Source organism: Phascolarctos cinereus, unplaced genomic scaffold, assembly GCF_003287225.1.
Source record: "Phascolarctos cinereus isolate Bilbo 61053 unplaced genomic scaffold, phaCin_HiC Scaffold_5;HRSCAF=322, whole genome shotgun sequence".
In the NCBI taxonomy this organism is placed as follows: Eukaryota; Metazoa; Chordata; class Mammalia; order Diprotodontia; family Phascolarctidae; genus Phascolarctos; species Phascolarctos cinereus.
This window is the reverse complement of record NW_027555958.1, coordinates 248,933,466-248,939,060: the sequence shown is the minus strand read 5'-3', so window position 1 is coordinate 248,939,060 and position 5,595 is coordinate 248,933,466.

Sequence of the window (5,595 nt, the reverse complement as noted above, 5' to 3'; positions counted from 1 at the left end):
TTCAGAGGGTTGTACAGTTGTTTTCAGAGATACTTCTAAGGACGTGTAAATTTTCAATTCTTACAAGGTGTTATGATCTAAGGAGAGGTGTTTACTCCTTTCCTAGCCTGTTCTCTGGTCTATGAGTGACCACAAGCCCTCTTTTCTGTCTTGGAACAGTGAGGAGGATTTCTTCTTCACCACCATTACAAGGTCCACCATGCCAGCCCTGCTCCTCCTTGCCCCAGGACCACCCCTCAGAACTGTGACACAGATCAAATCCCAGGCAAAGCAAGAGAATCCTGCTCAGCACCAACAAAGAGATCCCTGCAATTCCCCTCTGATCAGCCACTGAATTCCCCTTCAGTCTGTGGGCTGGAAGCTCAGGAGGCAGCTGAGGCCCTGGGATCACACTCAGGAACTGGAGCTGAGATCTAGCTTGTTTCTCACTGCAGAAAGACTTTTCCCACTGACCATCTAAGTTGTCTTTGGTGTTCATGGGTTGAGAAGTCTGGAAACCACCACAGCTGCCTGTGATTCAGTCCTCTGAGGCCTGCCCCAGGTTTACTGCAGCCTGCATGCCCACGCCAAACTGCGCTCCTCTACCAGCCTGGAGCGATATGCACTTCCGATTAACCATCTAGGTTGTCTTGGGCTGTAAATTTGTTTCACTGTCTTTTTGTGGGTTCTGCTGCTTTAGAATTTGTTTAGAGCCATACTATTAAAATAATATTTATTTTTAAAAAAAGAATTTGTTTAGAGCCACCTTTTTTTGTTATTTGGAGGGGTTTGGGGGAGAGCTCAAGCAAGTCACTACTTTTACTCCACCATCTTGGCTCTGCCCCCTTGATTACAGAGTTCTTGAGGAGCCACTGGAGTTTATTGAATGGAGGAATGATGAAATTGTCAGACTCAGACTTTAGGAAGATCAGTTTGACAGCTGAAAAAAGGATGGACTACAGTGGGGAGAAACTTGAGGCAGGGAGACCAACCTGCAGGCTATTAAATAGTCTAAGTATAAAGTGATGAGGTCAGTGAAGCTGAAGTGTATGGAATTGCATATCTGTAAACCTGGCAGGTTTTTATTTTAAGCCTAGGAAATAAGGGGTTTTAATATGAAAAGAGAGAAGAGTTAGAGGTTATCAGAAAAGATGTTTCTCCAGTTTAATATTCATTAAATATCATTTACTAAACTGGAATGAGATCTTACAGTTAATTAAGAAAAGAGGAGTGCTCCTTTTGTGCTTAGAGAAACTACTACCACTGAGAAAATGTTATGCCTTCATGTACAACATCCTATTTCAGGAAAAGGGAAATCATAGATTGTGAGGATAACTAAGATCCTGAAGGGTGGAAGTCAGTGGAACCAGAGAAGAGATTTCAAGACAAATTGAGAAAAATTATTATGGAAAGGGCATGTGATAATGATGATTGAAAAATCAGTGACACAGTAAAATTTCAATTCTACAGCAATTCTTTTGTCCTCTCTATCTCTTCCAAGACTTTATATATGTAAGATTGAGGCACTAAAAATAAGCAGGAAAAGGGGCAAGATCTATAAAGACATATATAATATAGAAACATCTTGGAAGAAGAATCTCAGATTGGGTACCTTAGAAGCTTTAATTTACAAATAATGAAATAAATAAACTTTAAAAGTGAATAAGGCTAAAGGTTATGAATCAAAGATTAAAAGCCTGGAACAGACAGAAATTGAAGATAATTAATGAGGAAAATGAGGTAAAGGAAGCATTTTTAATAAAAAGGTACAGAAAATTTTAAAAAATATTGAGGGGAGAAAAGGAAGTGTGATTTCACTTGACTAACTTAACAAGAACAAGAGGGAAACATATTACTAGATAACAGAAAACAGAAAAAGGAAGGAAGGAAGGAAGGAAGGAAGGAAGGAAGGAAGGAAGGAAGGAAGGAAGGAAGAAAGGAAGGAAGGAAGGAAGGAAGGAAGAAAGGAAGGAAGGAAGACTCTAATAAGAAAAACTCCAGTACCAGGGAAAGAGCGTCAAATTGGAGGAAGGGAAGGATTGAGGAAAAAGGTAAGAGTATCCATGGGATAAGGTTGCCTTAAAGTAGATTAAGTAAAAATAACTAAAATTACAAAGAGTGGGAGTGGTCATTCCAAAGAAGAATTTAAAATCCCAAATCAGAAAAAAAAATGGTAGAAATAAATGAAGGAAAATGTAAATGTAGCTCATAATTTTGAATATGAATGCAGTAAGCAGTCCCATAAAATAAAACCAAACTAAACAAAACAAAGAGTTTGGAGATGACAAGAAAATAATACTCTACAATTTGTTACTTAAATGAAACATACCTAAAAACTAAAAACACACAAAATAAAAATCAAAGGTTGGCCAAAGTTTATTATGCATCCTTTGAATCCATGACACCAAGAGGTGCAGCAATGGTATCAGACAAAGCGAAAACAATAAATCACAACATAGAGATAAACAAAGAAATTACATTACACTTTAAGAAACCATAACAACAAATCCACTTCAATATTAAACTTAGGTGTTCCAAATGGCTCGGCATATAAGATCATAAAGGAAAACCTAACTGAATTAGAAGAAGATATAGACAGAAACATGACAATAGTAAAAGACTATAACATCCATCTCACAATTTTGGACAAATCTAACACAAATGTAAATAAAGAGAAAATACAGAATTTAACAAATTGCTGGAGGAAGGAAGGGGACCACTAAAGAATGTACATATTTCTCATTACTATATGAAACATTTCTTAAAACTGACCATGTATTCAGATGAAGAAACATGGCAAATAAAAGCAAAAGGGGGGAAATAGTAAACATCCTTTGCAAACCATAATAATTTTTAAGTAATCACTTCAGGAAGTACAATGGCACATATTGAAATAGAGACTTAGCGATGAAATCACAAATACATCAAACAGTTAATAAATATTTACTAAACATCTACCATGTGCAAACATTGTGCTAAGCACTGGTGATTCAGAGAAAGATAAAAGACAATCCTTGCTCTGAAGGAACACAAAATTTAATGAGAGAAACAACATGAAATAATTATGTCAATAAAGTTATATTCAGATTAATCAACAGAGAGAAGGAGATAGAATTAGGAAAGATTTGGAAAGCCTCCCAAGAGAGTGTGAAATTTTAGCTTCGATGTGAAGGAAGCCAAGAGGTAGAAATAAGGAAGGAGAGCATTTCATAGATGAGAACAGCCAGTGAAAGTGACTAGACATAGAGTGTCTTCTTTGAGCAACAGCCAGGAAGAAGCCAGTGCACTGGATTGAAGAGTTCCTTGTAGAGGTATAAGGAGTAAGAAGACTAGGAGTGGGAGGGGGGTACAGGTTATGAAGAATTTTTAAAACAATACAGAGTTTTATCATTTATCTGGAAGGTGATAAAGAGTAACTAGAGTTTAATGAATGGTCTGGGGGAGTGACATATTCAGATTTATACTTTAGAAAGGTCACATTGACAGGTGAATGGAGGCTGAATTAGAGTTGTGAGAGTCTTATGGTAGGCAAACCAATCTGGAGTCTATTGTAATATCCAAGCATGATATGATGAGGAGTTGCACCAAGGTAGTAGATGTATCAGAGAAGAGGAGGCATGTGTAAGATATGTTACAAAGGTAAAATGGACAAGCTTTGGCAACCTATTGGATATGGGGGGGAGGGGAATGTGACAGAGAATGAAGAGTTGAAGATGATACCTAGGTTGCAAGCTTGGATTATTGGGAGAATGGCAGCTATTGCTTCAGATAATTCTAGGAATACCAGCAATAGTAAAATGATAAGAGAAGGAAATAAAAGATATAAAGATAAGCAAAGAGAAGACAAGCCTATCTCTTTTCCTTGGTAAGATAATGGTTTATTTAGAAAATCCTGAGGAATTTGTGAGAATACTTATTAAAAGAATAATAAATCTAACAAAGTTGCAGTCTACAAAATAAAACTGCAAAAAATGAACATTTTATATAATAAAATTCAAGAGGCAGTTTAGAAAGGGAAATCATATTCCACATAACTATGAAATGCATAAAATGTCTGAGGATCAATCTACCAAAGCAAGCAAAACTCTTGTAGGGATTCAATTACGAAGTGCTATTTAAAGAAATAAAGAACAACTTAAATAGCTGGAGAAATATTCTGTGTTCATTGCTGAGCCATATCAATATGGTGGTACCACCAAATGGTGATACTACCAAAGCTAGGTGGCACATTCTTGAGGGGGCAGCTACTTGATACAATGGATAGAGTGCCAGGCCTGTAGTCAAGAAGACTTATCTTCCTGAGGTCAAACCTTATTAGATGTGTGACTCTAGGCAAGTCACAATTCTGTTTGTCTCCATTTCCTCATCTGTAAAATGAGTTGAAGAAAGGAAATGGTAAATCATTCACTTGCCAAGAAAGGCCCAAATGGGGTCACAAAGAGTAAGACATGACTGAAAAACACCTGAACACTATCAAAATTAACTTACAATTTTGGTGCTAAATCAATCAAACTATCAAAGGAACACTTTACAGAAATTGGTAAAATGGCAAAATTTGGAGAAACAAAAGATCAAGGACAATAAGGGACATTACAAACAATATAGGAATGAAAGAGTAATAGCACCTTCACACTTCAATTATGAAATAAAGCAGTATTATTTTTATAATTAATTTATATAATTAATTTAATTTAGTTTTCAACATTCACTTCCATAAGACTCTGAGTTTTTAATTTTCTCCCCATTCCTGTCCTCCTTCCTCCCCAAGACAATATGCAATCTGATATAGGCTCTACTTATACATTCATATTAAACATATTTGCACATTAGTCATGATGTAAAGAAGAATTAGAACTAATGGGAGAAAGCATGAGAAAGAAGAGACAAAACAAAACAACAAAAGGAGAGCAAATAGTATGCTTACATCTGTATTCAGACTCCAAAGTTCTTTCTTTGGATGTGCATAGCATTTTCCATCACAAGTCTTTTGGAGTTGTCTTACAGCCTTGCATTGTTGAGAAGAGCTAAGTCTTTGAAGTTCAGTCATCACGTAATATGGCTGTTACTGTGTACAATGTTCTCATTCTGCTCACTTCACTCAGCATCAGTTCATAAAAGTCTTTCTAGGGTTTTCTAAAGTCCTACTTCTTATTTTTTTTTGTTAACTAATTCATTTCTTTTTAGTTTTTAACATTCACTTCCACAAGATTTTGAGTTCCAAATTTTCTCCCCATCTCTTCCCTACCTACCCCAGGACAGTGTGCATTCTGAATACTCCTTTCCCCAATGTGCCTCCCTTCTATCATTCCCCCCCCTTTCTCTTATCCTCTTCCCTTTCTACTTTCCCATAGGGCAGAATGGATTTCTATACCCCATCGCCTGTGTATCTTATTTCTCAGTTGCATGTAAAAACAATTTTAAACATCCATTTCTTAAAACTTTGAGTTCCAAATTCTCTTCCTTCCTGTCTCTCCACCAACCCTCATTGAGAAGGCAAGCAATTCAATGTACATTTGTATAAAACACTTCCATAATATTGTGAAAGGGTAGCTATATTTCCCTCCATCTTATCCCGACCCCTGTTTATTCTATTCTCTCCTTTGACCCTGTCCCTCC